Below are 19,962 nucleotides of genomic sequence, written 5' to 3' on the forward strand. Positions count from 1 at the left end.
AAGAGACTCAAAACAAACAAGAGTTTGGACGTTGCTGTAGTTTATCTGTGACACGCAGGTCTGTTTATGGGTCTGACATTTCTCTTTCGTCCTCCTCTGTTACGACAGAGGTGCTCTTCCTCCTCTCCATTAATTAACATTATTTACCGATCCTGGCCTTTGAGAGGCTCAGGAGAGACGGCAGAATCTAAGAGTGTCGTTTAGCTAGTCGCTGCTTGAAAAGGGAGCGTTCACATGGTAATGTGACAGGCGAACAAGTCTGGAGAACGTCACAGGCCAAAAGGCATTACAATCCGCTCTGACAGTCCCTAAAAGCCATTAGCCTGTCTAAAACTAACAGCTCCCGATCTCGTTACTGTGAGATGATGCAATGTGAATGCAACACGGCCATTCACCCGTTCCCTCCCACAATCTCGTCTCTGATCTCTCGTTGTGCTTGATCTGTGGCTAATCAGCGATGGGTGACTGCAGTGGGACGGTACGGACCCCCACTGCTTCACAGCTCCACAGAGGAGCCCCTTTTTAATCAAAGAGCAGCCGGCGGGGCCCCTGGCAACCGTCTGCCACCCGTGCCCCTTCCTCTGGCCCCGTGCCCTCCTGCCAGACAATGATTCGGGGGCCTCTCGCCTCCAGTCTTGATTATATCCATCACGTAAAGAGGCTGAAGAGCACAACATATAAAATGAATCCACAGCACAGCGGAGAACATTGAGGAGGGATGTTAATCATTCATGCCAAGACACGTCAGGAGATTCAGCTGTACAGAAGAACCACACTGAAAGCATGGGGAGGTTTGGACTAGTGTGACAATGAAGTGAAGATGCTATTCCTCCTCCACAGACTCTAATAACACACTCATTAATGGTGCGAGGCCAGGGATGCTGGTACAGGTATTAACAAGTCTTACTAATTGAGAAATGTTAGAAGACTCAAAAACAACAGCACACTTCTGCTCTTTCAGTTGTCCTTTGTAAACTTCTTTAATCACTACCTTAGCCAGAGCAGGCCACATATTTCATTTAAAACAAGGCTTTGAGGGCTAGAAATGTGCATATGGGTGTCAATCATTCAGTCATCACACTAAATTTATTTATTTATTTATTTTTCAGTGGATAAAATATTCTGGAAAACAGGAGATTTCATGTATGACATAGTGAACCGTTTGTACTCTGTACCCATTCTGATTCATTCATTAACTATATCACCTAATAGTGATGTCTTTTTTTTTTGACAAAAAAAAGCATCATGGTAATAATTAATTTCTTTCAAACATCAGCATACTGTTGATGCAAATATGACAAGTAACAAAATAAAACAAGATCACAATTAGTTAACATAACTGCACAAAGACCACAAAATTGAGTTACAAAAACTATTTTCATGTTGTTTTGATACATTTGAATTAATATTTAAATTGTTTGCGTCTCGGTTTAATTTTGCACTTTCCCATCAACTCCATTATTTTGGTTTACAGTCAGAGTAAAATTGACTAAAATGAATGAATATGACATTATGAAGCATGGACAAAATTAAAGGTTATTTCATTAAAAGATATAAACTCTGACTAAAGCCAAGAGCGAGTGAGCGCAGCTGGCTGTGCTGCATGTGAGATGAGAACTCAAACACGAGCCCTGCAGCTAATGATGAACCATCTCAACTCATATTCTTCTCGTTTTCAGTGGAGTCCAACTCCTGCAGCCAAGACAGTGGATCAGGAATCAATCCACAGACCCAACAGTAACTCCAGAGCCAAGACTCTGACCCGACTGAGCTGAGGAATCTGATCTCCCGCCTGCAGAAACTCACTGTCAGCATCTTACAGCACAGACTCCTGCCTGCGAGAGCCCTTCCGCTCCTACACAACAGCCAACAGCAGGAGCAGCTGCGGCCCGTATCGACTTCCTCCAACTGATCCGTGCCAGGAGGTGTGTCTTTGTTTTGAGTTGAAGTTCATATGGAAAACAGGAGGGAACTGCAACATTCCTGTCATCAAGGAGGGCATGCAAAAACGTAACGTCAGCTTGTGTTCATGCAAATACTGAGTCCATCCAAGCAGAGCCAAACACATGAAATCCACACTAATTTAGCAGGAAAGAACTGCAGTAAAGGAAGAGCACACAGACATCACTGTCTCCAGAGGACTAAAGCTGTTTAGGACGGATGCACAGAAGAATCTCCGAGGCATGTTCTGACCTATAAACTCCCTGCTGGGCAGAATCTGCAGCACCTGTAAAATCAATATCTCTCTCTCACTAGATGGAAGCCATTGTTTATAATTGTTTCAGCTGCCAGTGTTTTCTTCCGCTGTGGCTGTGGTGGACCTGGACAGCAGCGATACTATATTCAGTCTGGGTCCCTAGGTAGCAGGCCTCTCTCTCATGAGCAATTGGAGCGCTCTCTTATCAGGTGCACTGAAGTGAGGGAGGATTTGAAGCCGAACTGGCTCATGGTTCTCCGGGTCTCCTAGCTTGCTCTGGAGAATGTCCTGGCACTGAATCAAAGGCTGAATCCATGACCAACCTGATTTGACTCCATCTCTGGGGCAGAAGAGGGTCTCTGGCAGATCGAGAGTGCAGCAAAAGGCCGGGGAGATTATCCTCTTCTGCTAGAGCAAGACAACAGGAGAGAAAGCCACAGGGGAGGGATGTGAAGAAATGCTCTTGTCTTCTAGTCATGCACACTTACTTCAAGCACAAGAAATCCAAGGAAATGGCGAATGACCCATTCCACTGATTCAATTTGCCTCTAACGTGCTACCGAACAACTGCGAGGCAATTTAAAAACACTTTCTACCTTCAACGAATTCAATGCCACAAAACAGACATTTTAATATTGCAGAAGTGCAAGAAAAGGCACACACAGGTCAGCAGATCCAAAAAGATGATGCTGATGCTGCATGCATTTTTCATCACTCGAGACTGCGGGTTTGCTATGCAAAATGCACAACATACGATTACAGATATATCAGAAGAATATGCAGTGACAAAGCAGCACTACAACATAGCGTCACACTGCACTATGCACACACTTATGAAGTCATGGACATTTTGATTCGTTTGCAATGCAGCAAGAGGCCAAACTGTTGCTCATTTGGAGAAGGTCAGAAGACTCCTGCAGTACAAACATTAATCCTTCATTTGTTGTGATGATGATGATAGTTCATGGATGTGCTACTGTAAAAGAGCATGATCTCATTTCACAGGCCCAGGTGCACTGCAGGAACTCCTTTCCCTCATAACAGCCACAGATGCAATGCTCAAGTATCAGTAAAAAGATTTCTTCAATTGCTTTATTTCAGATTTTCCAAACCATTTAAATACTTGTACAAATGCTACAAGTCGTACAATCTAATATTTGTTACAAATTTGTTAATAATTTAGTCCATATCTCCCAAGTTACAGCTGCACCCAAGAATAGAAGTGAGTTGAGATTAGAGCTGATGGCATCTAATAATAGTAACGTTTGGTTATATCACACTTTATACAATACAGATTGTTCCAATGCAGCTTTACAGTAAACCATAAAAGCATAAAAAAAATCAGCAGCAATGTTGCAAAATTCTTTAATTAAGAAACTTTTTTTTTTTTATCTTAAATTTCAATTCAACTTAGTGGAATATCTTTTAAACCATGGCTAAGTGAGCCAAAAAGCAATAACCCTGCTTTATATAACAGAACATGGACAGAAACTAGGGGAATATGGGATGATATTAGACTCAAAATGATTAATAGATGCATGCACAATTATCCATGTACTGCATAAATTTTATACATGTACCTTACTAACCACAAACAAATACCTTTCAATTTGAGTCTGTGGAATAGAACATTTATATTCGCAAACATGTCTGTATTTGTACAAATCCCTGCACAATCATTTAATCCTGAATTCCACAGACTCAAATTGAAAGGTATTTGTTTGTGGTTAGTAAGATACATGTATAAAATGTTTGCAGTACACGGATAATTGTGCATGCATCTATAATCATTTTGAGTCTAATTTCATCCCACAGAGGAACTCCAGGCACTAAAACGGGAAGAAAGAAAAACTCCCAATGAGAAACTCTTCCCTCTGGAGACGTGTAATCCTCTGATACTTCTCTTTATAGATACTACGTGACCTAGAAACGTTTGTTTCAACTGATGGAAAAAAGAGGATTGTTGCAGAGTGTCTTCTGCCGCATCATCACAATATGTGCCGCTTTTACCTTCCTGCTAATTAAAATTCAAATTCCTCTTTTTCAAAGATTGAGTGGGTGAAAAAATGACATTCGCTCTAGGAATCAGTTTTTGGTCTTAACACAGTGGGAGATAAACAGCTTGAAATCACTTTGACAGCCCGTGTTTCTCCATCACATACCACAGGGGATTTTAATTCCAACCTGTGAAACTGTAATTGCTTCTCTAGCCAGGACTGGAGGATTGTGGGTAACAGACGTTTCCAAATTCTGTCAGTGCTGCCCTTTATGATTTCTCCGTCTATCGCTCAAAGCCCTGTTTGTCTGTCTCTGTGCTTGTACAGTTTGTGTTTTCCTCCCCGAGTTCCTCTCGCTCTGTGTGTGTAGGAGTCTCGGTTGACACTGAATTAACTGGAGCTGTCGGGGGACACTTTCAGCAGCACAGAGTAAGCTGAATCTCTCTTCAGGGTGTGTGCAAACTTCCTCTCCCCCTCGTCTCTATCTGTTGTGTCTCGCCGTCCTCCTCTCGATGTGAGGCAGCTTCATAAACGTCTTTAATTGTGTTTCATATGTAAGACCCCCTGCTCAGAGAGCTGTCAACAGATGTCTCATCACACCGCCAGCAGAAAGAGCGCCAGCAAAAATAAAAGAGAGTACCGAACAGAAGCTAATTAGCAATAATGATAACGATGAAGCAAGTGTCGTCATGGAGTCCTAGAGAGACTGGCTGAAGATAAGAATAATGCCAACAGTGCTGCCATCATATACTGTCATGTGATAGGCCATGAGGTTCCGGATCAGAAGAAAGCGTCCGTTTCATGACATCACATCTGTCTGAGGTGGTTCTGCTTGAGTCTGAGCCGCAGCGGAAAGACCCTGCGGTGATCTCCAAACTGCCATTGGCATCAGAGGGTTTCACTCTACAGGCCCACGGATGAGCGGAACCTGGTAAAAATGGGTACTGGGAGGAGATTCTGACTGGGAGTACTCCACTAAAACACACTGAGCTAGAGACGATGTCCATCAGAAACAAACATATCATGAATGTTGGACCCTAGACTTTTTGTGCAGATTCTCACGAAGAGCTGATCGTTGGTTCTACCACTACACACTTACTTCTTTACTGGCATTGATGGTTCCATGAAGAACCTTTAACATCAATGGAAATTTTCCATTGCACAACAGGATCTTTATAGTGGAAAAAAGGTTCTTTAGTTTATTCAAATGTTCTTCACACAATAATAATAATAATAATAATAATAATAAAAACTTGGTTCCTTTAAGAACTGTTCACTAAAAGGTTCTTTGGTTCTTCTGTGTCAGGGGTCTCAACCCTGCTCTTGGAGAGCTAGTGTCCTGCAGATTTCAGCTCCAACCCCAATCAAACACACCTGCAGCAGCTAGTCCAGGTGTTGAGGGCTACTTGATAATGACAGACAGGTGTGTTGGAGCAGGGTTGGAACTGAAGTCTGCAGGACAGTAGCTCTCCAGCAGAAAACATTTAAAAGTGTAAATGAAGTCCCAAAGCACTCCTGGGATGAAAAACACAAAGCATCAGGCACTTCACAGGATAGTTAGTTTCTTGATTACATCTTAAAGCTGAATTGCTCTCCTCTCTTGATTGGTAGCACAACGGTTTGGTAAATCAAGCACAGGCTGAGCAGTGGAAGACAAAGCTAATTAGCTGCACTCATCTGGCTGGAGAGCAGAATAACCATCACTCACTATCAACATTCATTTCAATTGGGTACCATTATGGCTCAGTAACATCATTACGATACACAATAGTGTAACTTATCTTCAAGTAGTGGAAGTTGTCAGTCATCAGGGCAGATGAGGATGTAGGGCTAAGCGCTGCGGGCCGTTCGTCAGCGGTAATTAGACGGCTCACTTTCACAGTGGATAAACACGGCTCCGCTCTCGGCCTGCACTCCTCTCTCCATCTCATCCATGGCTTCTGAATCAGCTGAGCATGTTTCTGACATGTAAGATTTTAAGGTACAGAGAATACCTGGAAAAAGGGTTCAAGTACCATCAGTACGTGTGTCTATAGGGCTGTGTGTAAATACAGTTCACTGTATATATTTTGGATCTCCATCCACACCCTTAAAATGCATCATACTGTATCTATCAAAGTTCAGCACAGATTGCTGTCGTGGTCTAAGAAAAATGAGTGTGATTGTTTCACTTTCTGAAAAAGGCTGCCAGTATTTCTTCTTCTTCAGTCAAGAGCAATTCGTTAAAATGAACGTCTAGTTCATCTCTAGCTTGTTGATGAAAAGTGAACATGATGCTGCTAGAAGCTAGAAAAATTGTAGAAGAAAATTTTTTTTGTATTTTTTTTGTAGTGGTATAATATTGATCTGTTTAAAAGTTTAAAGTTATATAGTGGTATAGAGGTAGATTTATGTTTTGTGTTTTCTATTAATTTTGGTGTTGCTTAGACATTGACTAACACACATTATTTCTGACAGCTGAGAAAAAAAACAGTACCATGTAAAGGTATTATTCAGTAACATTAATATTAAAGCAGTAATATTTTACTTTGAGGTCTGCTCTGATGTGAGGTAACTGACTAAAGTTGATATGATCTAAAGCAGTGCTTCTCAACCTTTATGACCTCTATTCCTCAACAATATTTAAAGACCCCATGACTTAAAATATATAAATATAAAATATTTTATACTCAATTTCTACCTGATAAAACATTTTAGAGCTTGTTAAACTAGAAGAATATACATATTCATTATACAAATCAACTTTTAAAATAAAATAAGGCAAACAGGGACAGATCGCCAGGACGTCCATTCAAAGGTCCAAACAAATGAACCGAGCTCGAGCGAGATGTTTCAGTGGCGAGTGGCTTGGATGAGCGTCTGAAGGGATTCAAGGCAAGGCAAGGCAAGGCAAGGCAAGTTTATTTATATAGCACATTTCGTACACAATGGTAATTCAAAGTGCTTTACATAAAAGAAGGTAAAATAATCATGAAGAAAAATAATAACAAAATAAAACAAGCAATTTTAAAAACATAAAACAGGCAATTTTAAAACATTTGGAAATGATTTAAAAATTGACGTATTTAAAATGAATTTAAAACAGTTTAAAAATAGAAAATGATTTTACATAGAATATAGTGAATATGTAAAATACAGTGCATCAATATCGGACACTCGCACATTGCTCATTCAACAAATGCACAGCTAAACAGATGAGTTTTGAGTCTAGATTTAAATGTGACTAATGTTTTAGCACATCTGATCTCTTCTGGAAGCTGATTTCCAACTGCGGGCGGCATAGTAACTAAAGGCGGACTCCCCTTGTTTGTTGTGTGAACCCTTGGTATTTCTAACTGACTCGATCCTAATGATCTGAGTGGTCTGTTAGGTTTATATTCAGTGAACATATCTGCAATATATTTTGGTCCTAGGTCACTTGAGTGATTTATAAACGAGTAAAAGTACTTTAAAATCAATCCTAAATGTAACTGGAAGCCAGTGTAAGGACCTGAGGACTGGTGTGATATGCTCAGATTTTCTGGTTCTAGTCAGAATCCTGGCAGCAGCGTTCTGGATGAGCTGCAGCTGTCTAATGGTCTTTTTGGGGAGGGCCGATGAGGAGACCATTACAATAGTCCACCCTGCTGGTGATAAAGGCGTGAACAAGTTTCTCGAAGTCTTGACTGGAAACAAAACATGTAATTCTTACAATGTTTTTATAGATGATAGTATGCTGATTTAGTTACTGCTTTGACATGACTACTGAAACTAAGGTCTGTCTCCAGAATCACACCAAGATTCCTGGACTTGATTTTTAGTTGTTTGTCCCCTTGAGTCAAGGTATGCATTCACCTTGAAAACTTCATCTTTGTTTCCAAATGCAATAACTTCAGTTTTTTCCTTGTTTAACTGAAGAAAGTTCTGGCACATCCAACTATTATTTCATCATACATTGGCAGGAGGAGTCGATGGGCCTGTAGTTATTTGGCGATAAGGCTAGGTAAATCTGAGTATCATCAGCATAGCTGAGATAGGCAATTTGGTTCTTTCTCATTATCTGACTTAGTAGGGAGCATATACAGGCTAAACAAGAGCGGTGCCAGAATTGAGCCTTGTGGGACTCCGCATGTGGCTAAACAAGAGCGGTGCCAGAATTGAGCCTACTCACATAATAACCTCTACCTTCTAAGTATGACCTGAACCATTTGAGTACCATCCCAGAAAGCCCGACCCAGTTTTCCAGTCTCTCTAGTAGTATGTTATGATCGACAGTGTCAAACGCAGCACTGAGATCTAACAATACCAGCACTGATATTTTGCCAGAGTCAGAATTTAAGCGAATATCATTTATTATCTTTAATGACGCTGTCTCTGTGCTGTGATGCAGTCGGACACCAGATTGAAAATTGTCCAGGTATCCATTTGAGTTTAAGTGTTTGTTCAGCTGATTAAAAACTACCTTTTCTATAATTTTGCCTATAAAAGGAAGATTAGATATTGGTCTATAATTGCTCAGAATGGTGTTATCAAGATTGCTCTTTTTCAGGAGGGGCTTTACAACTGCATTTTTCAGGGAGTTTGGAAATGTCCCAGAAAGAAGTGAGGCGTTACCACTTCTAATAGATCTGCTTCTAAACAGTTAAGCACACTTTTGAAAAAAGATGTGGGAGTGTGTCAAGATTGCAGGTTGACGATTTTAGGTGCTGCACTATTTCTTCCAAAATTTTGCTATCAATTGCTTCAAAAATAGACATAGTATCTTTTTGATATTGCGTCCAGATCTGTCTGACCTCTGCATTACTTGAGGATGTGCTAATTGCCTTCCTGATATTAATTGATTCTCTCAGAAAAGAAGGAAGCAAACTCATTGCATTTGGTAACTGAGAGCATTTCACTGGGAATCTGACTTGGGGGGTTTGTCAGTCTCTCAACAGTGGCAAAAAGAGTACGAGTGTTGTTTAAGTTACTGTTTATAAGGTTTGAGAAGAAATTCTGTCTAGCTGTGGCTAGTTTCACATTAAAAAGCATGAAGGCTGTCTTTATAAATGCTATAGTGAATTTCAAGGTTTCGTCTTCCGCCACATCCGCTCGGCTTTTCTGCATTGTCTTTTCATAGTCTGAACTGCTGTTGATCTTCTCCAAACTGATCTTTCTGTCTGTTTGTTTTTCTTACTGACTATTATTGGAGCAATATCTCAATACATTCTTAACTTTTGAGTTAACGGAATCAAGGAGAATATCAACAGAGTCTGCAGAAATGCTTGTTTGTTAGAGATATATAGCCTCCATAAACCGCACACTAGTGTTATCGTTAATGCATCTCCTTCTGACAGAGACAGATCTAGATTCATTGGTAGCAGAGATCAATATATCAAAGAAAATACAGAAGTGATCAGATAGTGCTACGTCCTTAATAACAATGGATAAATGTTTTAGACCCCTACTGATGATTAAATCTAGAGTGTGTCCACCTTTGTGTGTGGGTCCATGCACATGCTGAATCAGGTCAAAAGTGTTTAGAAACCGTTATCATTTCTTTTGTAATTTTGTTTTCTGCATTATCTATATGAATATTAAAATCCCCTGCAATAGCAAAACAGTCAAACTCTGAGGAACATCTGATAGCATTTCTGTGACCTCTTCAACAAAGGCTGGAGAGTATTTTGGAGGCCTGTAAATAATGATAAACAGAATGCGTGGAGCACCTTTCAGCACAATCCCTAGATATTCAAAAGACAAGTACTGACCAAATGACATTTGCTTGCATTGATAGACATCTTTAAATAGAGCAGCTACACCTCCACCTCTCCTAACAGTCCTGCAGACACTCATGAAAAGTAAAGTTAGGAGGGGCTGCTTCATTGAGGACTGTTGCACTGCAGCTGTCTTCTAGCCATGTTTCATTTAGAAACATAAAATCCAGATTGTTTGTGGTTATAAAGTCATTGATTAGAAATGATTTATTTTTAGTGAGCGAATGTTTAAAAATGCCAACTTGATGGCAGTACTTTGTGTCTTTATATCAATCTTAGTTTGATGCATTATAGGTCGCAAATTCGATGAGTTTGCCCTTGAGCTTGAAAAGACCTTAGACTTTCTATCACGTGATAAAACTGAAATATAGAAAGCTACAGGCACGCTGGGTTCCCGCTTGTTCTGTAAACATTTGTGAATGTTGCTGCTATTATAGCGGGGACCCGACACATATCTGAGAGCTGCTACAGTTGTTTTTTTGGTTCACCTACAGCAGATGGAGGGTTTGGGCCCTGTGGCGTTGTGGCAGCGGTCGGAGAGCTCTCACAGGAGCAGGCCCCACCGGCTTTGGTGGTTGGGGGGCCCGCCGTTTTTTTGGTGATATTTGCGGGCTTGCCGAATGAGTGAGAGAGTTTTAGTCCCAGCATACACCAATTCCTCCATTTTCTGTGAACACAGAAGTGGAGATGCTGGAGAGAGGGATAATGTGTCCGGTGAGAGGGGCTGTGTCTCTGGTGTTTCAGTGACTGTGATAGTTATCCTGGCTTCCCTGGCTGTTTTCCAGAAGGTCGTCCTTGGGTGCTGAGTCTTGTATCTGTTTTGATACATCACAGTCTGTCTGTGAGGAGCTCTGTGGTCAGCTCTACTGACTGGTGCATCACTGACATCACTGAAGATATGATTGACATCACCCTTACTTTCCCACTTCATAATCAAACATTTCTGATGTATGACGTGTTACACAGATAAAGGTGACTTGTCTGTGCAGTTGGTTCTGCGTCTCTGGCTTCTGAAGATGATTTTACATTATTGTTCTGCACTGTCAGGCTTCTTTCTCTTTCATTGCAACAACGACGACTGAGATTAAGATGAAAATAGTCTTAAATAGTGACGATTCACACCCTTAGTTGTGTTGTATGTTGTTTTGTTTTGTGGGGGTGCGAGTTCAAAGGGAAGATGGTGGAGATGGACATTTTGAAGAAGGAAAAACACTCCGAATGGCTGACTGAGAAACTTTCGGCAGCTGTTTTTGTTTGCCTTTGGGCCTTCATTTCCAGAGTAGTTTGAGGTGTTTTGGAGCTCAACCTTCTCCTCCACAGGCTCAGCTTCAGCCCGACAGCTTGAATGTGATGTAGTTATGATGGGGTCCTTCAGAGACGAGCAGAAGCTGGCGCAGGGGACGGTCAGTCGTGCCCAGAGCCTGTGATGGCCAGCTGACTCTTGTCTGAAGGGATGGACATGACAGATTGGAGGCCGATTCCTCCGGCCCAGAGTCCAGACTTCACTCCGTCTGCAGCCTGTTTAACATTAGGACATGAGTGTGAAATTCACAGTGTGTTCACAGGTTTACTGATAATGCGTGAAACCACCTACACACAAGAATCAGCTGTTATAGTATGAGCAAACCAGATCTGCACTACTTTCTTTAGATCATGTACATGACGAGTTTGCCAGAGAGCTGATGAAAGACATCATTCCTGCTAAATGAAAGACTAATCGTGCGTTTCTCTGTGAATTTAAACACTGTCTGATTGCTGTGAGACTTACTGGCTGATCTTGTGGCCTTGATCTGCCCTGTTAAAAAAAGACCAGCTTATGCTGGTAGCTGGTGTTTTGGAACATAACAGCTGATTTCTAGCTGGTTTAAGCAGGTTGTTAGTTGGTTAAGTACTGACTGACCAAAAAAAAAAAATACTGAGTTAAATATGTAATAATTTTATTGTCATAGAGTCGTTCCAATCCCATATGACTTTCTTTCTGTATATAACAAACAGAGGAGAATTTAATCGATTATTTCACCAGAAACCAAACCAAAACTATAATCATCTCCTGCTCAAATTCATTATGGGCATGTCAGTGATGTCAATCCTCGCTGGCTACTGATGTGGACCATTTTGGATTTGGGAATGAGTATAGATGGGCTGGTCATTATTTTAGATTAGTTTGAAGAAAGAAAATGATCTGGGTTAACTGTTCCTTTAAGCAGTTATGATCAGCTGGTTTGTTGATGGTCTGAGACGGTACTGAACACGTTACCTCAAGCACAAGTGGTCAGCGTCTTCAAGATGCCTTGCAGTCATTCCATGAATTTCACTCAAGTGGACAGTCTGGTTGTTGGACTGTTTTGGTCTGGATGGTGATGTCAGAGGGTCTAGTTATGTACGTTTCTGACTCATAGGGTGAAGATCTAATTTTACTAACTCTTTGGCCAATTTGTTGTCAAATGAGGGAGCTAGATGACACTTATGAACTCTATGATGAAGTCCAGCACTTCGTATAGAGCGAAACGTCTTGCGTCTGAGGGGAATGGTGTGTGCGAGAGCTTCTGCTGCTCTAGTTACTCTGTCACTGCCTGGAGCTCTTGAGTGTTAACTGCTGAACTCAGTCCCGTCTAAAGACAGCAGATCACCACTACTTACAGAGCTATTCCACACCATTAAAGGTCCTCCATAAAACTCCAGTCCTGCTGTTGGGTGCTGATCAATGGAGCTACAGGAACCTTCTGGAATCAAGAAAGAGTTGCTTCTAGTAGCTTGTTGTTTACATCCAGATAAATCTTTTTCTTTTTTTCTGAACAGCCTCTGTTAGATTGTTAGATGACCATGATTGCTTACCAGCATATCCACCCCCCCTCCCTCTCCCGCTCTTTCATTTTATGGTCTGCCACGGCAGCAGTGAAATCTGATGGGGTGTGAAATTAAAATGTGTATCACATTTTGAAGCATCATTTGATGTCCTCTGTGTGGACGTGTGTTTCTCCCCCCGCTAGAAAAATAACACAGCGGTCACAGATTAGCACAGAATGACAAATAGAGAGCATTAAAGCAGTCTGATCATTGCTAGATCACTCATGGAGGACACACACACACACACACACACACACACACACACACACACACACACACACACACACACACTCACAATAAAACACACAATAGCACACACATTCATACACACACACACACACACATTCATGCACACACACCCGCTTCATTCACAACACACAAAAGGCACGTTCACTTTTACAAACCAGTGATGATTATTTCTTGATAATGATATAGATAAATATTCCCATTAAAAAGATTGGGCTCAGTGAGAGGGAGTTTTTTTTTTTTTTTTTTTTCAGCAACTGTTTTTCATCAAGGATGCATTACACTGATCAAAAGTGACAGTAAAGGCATTTATAATGTTACGAAATATTTCTATTTTAAATAAATTATGTTCTTTTGAACTTTCTAATTATTTCTATTCAAATAATCCTGAAAAATAAAATCCATCACAGTTTCCACAAAAATATTGTGCAGCACAACTGTTTTCAACATTGATAATAATCAGAAATGTTTCTTGAGCAGAAAATCATCATATTAGAATGATTTCTGAAGATCATGTGACACTGAAGACTGGAGTAATGATGCTGAAAATACAGCTGTGCATCACAGAAATAAATTACACTTTAACATATATTCACAAAGAAAACAGATGTTTTAAATTGTAATAATATTTAAAAAAAAAATTACTATATTTTTCATCAAATTAATGCAGCTTTGATGAGTAAGGTCAAGGTTTATTTATATAGCACCTTAAAACAACACAGATGTTGACCAAAGTGCTTCACGAGCAAAAGACACACACACACACACACGCACACACACACACACACACACACACACACTTCACACACACACAAACAAACAAAAGAATACAAGTATTTTATTTGATAAATTGAAGTAATAATGAAAACAAAAAGTCATAATAGTCAAAAACAGACATAACCTGCTACATCACAAACTGCTACCTCAGGCATTAGATAAATACATACGAGAATAAAACCAAGTTATGAGTAAGCCTGAGAAGAAAAAAATAAAATAAAAATATATATCCTTTGATATTTTGTTGAGCAGAAGAGACTTCTCTCAAAAACAGTAATAAACCAATTATTCCAAACATTTGAAACTGTAGTGAATATACAGTTCTGTCATCATTTATTCCCCTCATATTGTTGTAAAGCTATATGACCAAGTCATTATCCACTGAAAATGTTCCTGTCTGTGTCAGTTCTCAAAGATTTTAGGAAATATATATATATTTTATCATTCTTTATTTGGTTATTATGGTTGTTCATTGTTGTTGGAAACCTGCTGTGCTCCACAGCGGAGCTTCTCAAGTGTTTCCGGTTCTGTAAATGCAATATGACATGTTTCTTTTCCAGTGCCCACGGTCATCTCATTCCATTTTCTCTTGCTTGTCAAAAGCTCAGTTTGCTTTAAAGAGAGCAGACTGCCTGCTGGCACAGACACATCATCAGAGAGAACGAGAGCAGATGAATGCAGCTTTGACTGTTGATTTATGGAGCTGTGGAAGCGGCTGACAGGAGGAGGAGCGGAGCGGAGCTGTGCAGGTGTGTGCATGTGTCTGCTGACCTCCAGCACTGATCCCAGACCTGCTCAGGGGAGGAGATGCTCTCAGATCTCTGAACGTTCATGACATGCCCTTCTGAACCTACAGATGACATGCTGAAGTGAAGATCCTCATTTACTTCTCAAGCTGTGTGACTGTCCCCTAGCACAGAAACCTGCTCACCTTCACTGTACAGAGAACTTTCCACTGAACCTCTGTCCTGTGGGTTAAAACGACATAAGAGAACTTTCTTTGTTCACTGATCTGCTCCTTTGAAAGGATCTGAAAGTGTGTCTTCATGACTGAGATCTGTTAATACTGTGTGGCTGAGGACCCATCTCCTGCAGTGGTCCTGTGAGTGTTTGTGTGTTTGTGGCATGAACATTGAGCCGTGAGTTAGTCGAGCCGTCTGTGATGATGCTCTGTGACTGTGAGCGTCCCGCGCCGCTCTGCCCGTGCTAATGATGTGGAACACTGCAGATCTGGGACTGATTTTCTCTATGTGTGAGAGGATCTTAGATGTTTCTGTGTTCGTGATGAAACCACTGTTTGTTTGTGTGAATTAGAGGCTAATTGCAATCACTAGTGTTAACTGATGTTAATAGATGGGTCAGGAAGGACTAATAGGAAGATTCCCCAGAGAGAGTGTCTGTGAATAAGTTTATGAGATGATTAGGTCTTGTAACACAAGTGAGTGTGTGTGTGTGTGTGTGTGTGTGTGTGTGTGTGTGTTTGTGTGTGTGTGTGTGTGTGTGTGTGTGTGTCCAGTGGCGATTGCTGTACCTTTACATCATCTGGAGACCAGGTATTCCCTGCCGACACTGGCTGTTTGTTTCTCTTCCTGCACACATCACATCTAAAAGTGAAGGAGAAACATGATGGTAGTGTAAGTTGTTTTGAGCTGATGTGAGGTTATTCAGCATCTTCTTTACACATTTCATTTTTTTGTGTTTGTTAAGTTTGATAGTTGAAATGTGATTTGTTGGCAGCACTAATCTGGATTGGTTTGGTGGTTTTTGATTTGTTGTGTTTTGTTAGTTAAAAGGGTTTGAGTTGTTAGTGAATGTGCTCTGAAACATTGAGCTGTGATGCTGATGGGTGACATGATTTCAAGCCCAGTCAAAGCATGTCAAATGACACATTCGTTTTCAGCTCTGCTTCAGTGTAGGTGAACATCAGAGTGAGAAGCTTTTTCCTTTCCAGCATAATCCCCGTGGTGAAGCGTCTGAGAGAGACGGATCACAGGATGTGGTGTGTGTGGATTATCACCTCCGCCGGCGGGAGATAGTTCAAGCGTCTGGAGGCCCAGCGTCCGTGTCCTTGAGCCTCTCACCTCCTCTGAGTCTATCGACGGACGCACATTTGATTTGTGTGTGTGAGTGTGTGAATGACGCAGACATGGATCAATGCGGTGTCTGGACGCAGCATGCACTAGCGGTCACTCTAACTGACATTCATCAGAAGAGGAGAAAGAGCAGAAGAAAAAAAGGAGAAAATAGTGGCAGATGGAGAGAGTAATGGGAAGAAAATGAAACTTGCTCGCTCGATTTAAACTAGACCGTCTGGTAATGATTTTATCTTTTAGTTCAGTGCTTCTCAACTGGTATTACATTTTGTTACACATGAAATCAAGTGCATTAAAAAAATGGTGACTTACTGAGTTTTTATTATTATTATTATTATTATTATTATTATTATTATTATTATTATTATCTTAGACTTCTTTTCCATTCAAAAATTCTAAATATCAAAAGTATGTTTGTCTAATTTTTAAGTGAAAACATCTAAAAGCCCTTAAAACAAGGTTTACTGCAGAAGCAGGGCTACATATGATATTAAGATTGTCTATTATAAATTGTCTTTAGTATAGGTATATTTTGTAAATTAAATTTTCTTGTTTCATGGACTTTTAGATGTATTTACCAGAAAATTAGACAGAAGTGTTCAAGGTGTAGCGTTTGGACCAATCAGACACTTAATTATTCATTACTATATGTTGATACCTATGCAACATATTAGATGCTATGGTGTGGATGTTCAAGGTGTAGCGTTCCGGGACCCACTGCTCTGCACATTTTGTTTGTCTCCCTTATTTATCGCACCTGATACAGATCATCAGCTCATTAGGAGAGAGATCCATGAACTGAACTGAGTGTGTCAGATTCAGAAACATTCAAAATGTGCAGAGCAGTGGGTCCCGAGGCCTGGAGTTGAGAACCACTGCTCTAATGTATTAGTACACTAAAAAAGTTATTTTCTGTGGCCACGAGAATAACATTTCTTAGAGTTGATATGAAATTACCTTGAATGTTCGCTGGACGAACAGATTAGTTTATTGTAATATTAATCATGCTACAGTTACTACTGGCAGCTGATATAAATAATTATAATTAATTTTAATTAATTAAAATGATTTATACATGTTTCCCTTTTGAGCTAATTTGCTACAAGGGAGAACATTATATGTATGACCATGGCAAAAAAATAATGTGCAATGTCTTTAACATGGCTTGGTTTGAACGGGTTGAAATTTGAATACAATTTTGTACTGTTTATAGTTAGCACTGTTTTTCCCTGCTGTCTTTGTCCCTCAAAACCTGAGACACTTTTTTTCTCTCTCTCAGATTTAGAGCTCACAGAGGTGAGAAGAGACAACACTCTGTCATTCAGTAGACATACCAGCTGTTTTGTGCATCCAAATGTAGAAATAGATCCAGCATGAGGTACTAGTCAAATATAAAAACTTGAGGAATGGTTTAATCCTCAGCAGACTGCTCTTGTTAATCCACAGGCATTACATCCTGATGGTTTGACCTGTCCTGTTGTTATTTTTCAACCAAGCTCCAGTCCGCCAGGCAGGCTGGAGGACCAGCCTCCCATCAGCCCCTGCTGCTCTATCACAGGAAATAGGATTCTGAAATGCACACTCTCTTAGCTCTGAGCAGATTATATAATGAAAGCACAAAAGGCTGAGGATTTGAGGAAGGGTTTCTCTGCATGGCCTGTAATATATGTAATATATGCAGCATCAGCAGATAACTGGAGCTCACATCTTCATTGCTTAGGAGATGTTATCCAGTAACATTACACCCACCTTTATCAAAGGCTTACTGCCCGGGATGTGATTGGCGGCAAATAATTGCATTGAATATCCAGGGAAGGCAAACAGTACAAAGGCATTCCCCGCAAGGCTGAAAGTTTTAATACACTCTAACTGCTTCCTCTGCACTCTCCTGTAGTGCAGTCAGAGACTCAGAGGTGTTTTAACTTACTCAGGTCTAACCTTATTTTGACTTCAGACAGTCTTTAGAGCAGAACATCCCTAGGATTTTATTATTCGTCACTGGAGTCCCCCAGGGTTCTGTTCTAGGCCCCCTCAAGTGGAAATGCAGACTCCACACATACTACCAAGGCAGACGTATTACAATGAGTCAGATTTTTCTTTGCTTTTCTTCTGAGGATAGTAATAGCAAAATGGTTTACTTGTTCATATTTTTCTTTGAATGGCATATGTCCAGTACAATAGAAAATTCTGTAGGAAATTGAATAGCGATTCTGATTTTGCAGAGGGGGTGCTTTCAGAATGTCTGTCTGTGGATTGTGTGCTTTCAAAGCGCTTTCAGCCACTGTATAATGTTAGAAGAGCAGGTTATCTCCTCTACTGTAGCCATAAAAATAGCGGTGAGCATGTAACCGTCATGTCGGTGTCAGAGGTGAATGTTCTGAATGCCTCCAGCTGCTCCCACAATAGCCGTAGGAGCATGAGCTGTGGGATACGAGCTCAGAGGTGAGGTGCTGATTGAATGAGGCTCAATGAGTCATGTAGGGCATCTGTGGGTGGAGGTTCAGGTGTATGATCCACTTTGGTGAAGCACAATGATGGTGTTTTCCATTCACCCACAGATGCACTCGGCAGAGGAAGAGACCATCTGGAAATCACACCTGTGACCTGATTCACACTGAGACACACAGGGCCACCATATCACCCTGTGATATCTTTAGTCAAGGCTTTATGTGACAATCAGTCTCTCCGTGTAGCATTACACTCTTTGTTTCAGTGTTCCAGTGTCACTGTATATACAGCTAATTTCAACCAACTCGCCCACGTTTACTATTTGTATTGTGCATATTCCATGTATAATATTGGCTTACACTCTACACTTATCAATATGTACTTACTATAGGGTTAGGATTTGGTTTACGGTTAGTTGCATGTAATTATGCATAATTTACTACATACAGTCTTCTCAAGTTTTAGGTGGCAGGTTGTTGGCTAGAATAAGCTGCAAAATGGACAAGACCTAATTGAGACCACCCTTCATTCTAATGTTCAGATCTTTTTGACCTGACTGATCAACAGCACAAGTGTTAAAACACAGGCAGTCTTCCCAAACCCCTTATATCAAAGAGAGGAACCCTCCAATCCATATAAACTCCACAGGCCTGAGGATAAAAGACATTACCATAAAAGAGCAGATGTGGCAGAAAGGAAACTAGATGTGTTGAAAATCCCTGTGAAATGGAGATGGATAATGGGAGGATGAGCTAGCTAGACTTTCTCCAGGTTATGTGTGAAGGTTTAATACACACTCTTATGGTTCTCTGTAATGGTATTTAATGACCCAAAGATGCTGGAGATGACTAAAAGATTGCAACCTTCACTTCCTAAAACCACAGGAAGGCAATCGATAGTGAGCTCAAAAAGTGCATCTGCATTACAAGCTGATGGCTGTAACCACCACGACGGCCTGAAATATTGAAATCATGAAATGACCGTTCAGACTGAAGCTCTATATTTAATCTCAGGGGTAGAGAAATGAACAAATCATTGGGTCAGCTGTCAGGCATGTCCTAATGGGAGCCATCGGCCCATTACTGTGTCCATTATAGATGAAACTTTAATGTGCCAAAACATTAGAGAGGACACGACTTCCAATTACAACCATTTTACTCTTTGAGTCCCTGATGTGTAAGTCGTGCTTAAATCTCTGGCCGTTTCAGAGTGTAACTGCCCTCTATCAGCGTCCTGTCAGGGTGATGTTGATGGATGACATCTGGACTGCACCGCACACATTCACACAGTCACTTTCCATCCGTGCATTCTCATGCTCCAGTGATTGTGATGATTTTATATTTTCTTTAATGCAGAAAACCATAAACTCTTTCATCATTTTTCACAGTAATAAGGAATAATCTTTCTCTTTTGAGTTGCGATTAGCGGAGGTGATGATGTTGAACATGACTCGAGTTTTTAAAGGCGCTTCATTTCTGTTGAACCGCCTGTGATTGTTGCTGAGCACAGGTGCTTCTCTTGGCTTTCAGCGGTGGAATAAAGACACACAGAAGTACAGAATAAAGCTATTGAATCCTTGTGTTTGCATGAGCACAGACCCAGAGACAGGCTTTAACATGCAA

Source organism: Cyprinus carpio, unplaced genomic scaffold (genome assembly GCF_018340385.1).
Source record: "Cyprinus carpio isolate SPL01 unplaced genomic scaffold, ASM1834038v1 S000006714, whole genome shotgun sequence".
NCBI lineage: Eukaryota > Metazoa > Chordata > Actinopteri > Cypriniformes > Cyprinidae > Cyprinus > Cyprinus carpio.